Raw genomic sequence first — 1,288 nt, 5'->3', positions numbered from 1 at the left:
AAAATATTAAAATACATTGCTCTGAATAAAAAATTATAGATATTATGAGAATTAGAATAGTTATCAAAAGCAATGCAAATTATAAGTGATTTCTTTACTATTTTTGAATTTTTTTCCATGTTTCTTCTTCCTGATGATTACAATGAGCTGGCAAACATCATCACGATTCTTAGCTCCCTGCCACACTTCCTTCCTGCTTACCACTGCTTTTTCTGAAATGATCTAGACAAGACTTACCTCTATTTTATAGTAGAACTATTCTCTCTAAAGTATCTTCTGTGGCAATATCTGTCCCGTTCAGTTATCCTTTGGATCGGTTGTGAATTGAAAGCCTTTTTAAAAAAATTTAGCAGCCACATAGGTAATCTATAAACTTTATTATGTCACTTTTATAGGATTTGTTTTTTGTTTTTGTGTATTAATTTAAGGTGCTTATATTTTACCTCCTATTTTGGAAAATAAGCTTTGCACTGCCCCACAAAATTTTTTATTTTTGTCACTACCATTTAGTACCATGTCTAATATATGTAACATTGCATCATTTTTTTCCAATGAATACTAGTCTATACCTAAACCTAAGTAAACAGAAATATACCAATATAACTTATATAAAATATCAAAGTATATTGGATCTTACTCTCTTAACAAAGTCAGTGATATGCTCAGTATTTTAGGACTGGATCAATTTAAGATGGTATAAATATTGAACAAAAACTATGTTTATATGACCTTGTTGACATTCACAAGGACATGGATATTTGTTTGCATATGTTAGACTATTTAATATAACAATAACTGAGAATTATAACTACAACACGTGGTTGTAATGTGATAGATATTATTTTCTTAAGCAAGGGCACTTGTTTTGCTTTGTTTTGGAAATCTTATGCCACACGAAGCCTCACTTTAGAGAGTTTTAGCAATTAAGCTGTGGTTGATCAACACAGAAAATAAACAAAAATCAAATGTGAAAGTTAGGGAAAGAGGCTGATAATATAAACATATAGGGTAACCAAGTATTTTAAAATAGTAAGAAGACCTCAAAGATTACAGGGATGAATTATAAGAGCTATGGATTCTCAAGCACTTTTTTTTCAAATTGTGGCCTGGTTGTTAGTACTCTCTCTTATCAACAAACAGAATTTTATCTGTAAGCAGAAATTTGATGAGGCTGAATTGAGGATGATCCCTATTTGATTAAGCTCATTTGCATTACAAGGAGTTTACGTATTAGACGTGTAATCTGGAGACAAATTGGTCCCTAGAAGATGATTGTTTCTGCTTATGG

This window comes from Microtus ochrogaster, chromosome 22, assembly GCF_000317375.1.
Source record: "Microtus ochrogaster isolate Prairie Vole_2 chromosome 22, MicOch1.0, whole genome shotgun sequence".
Taxonomy (NCBI): Eukaryota; Metazoa; Chordata; class Mammalia; order Rodentia; family Cricetidae; genus Microtus; species Microtus ochrogaster.
The sequence above is the reverse complement of the archived record's forward strand: the minus strand, read 5'-3'. Positions refer to the sequence as shown.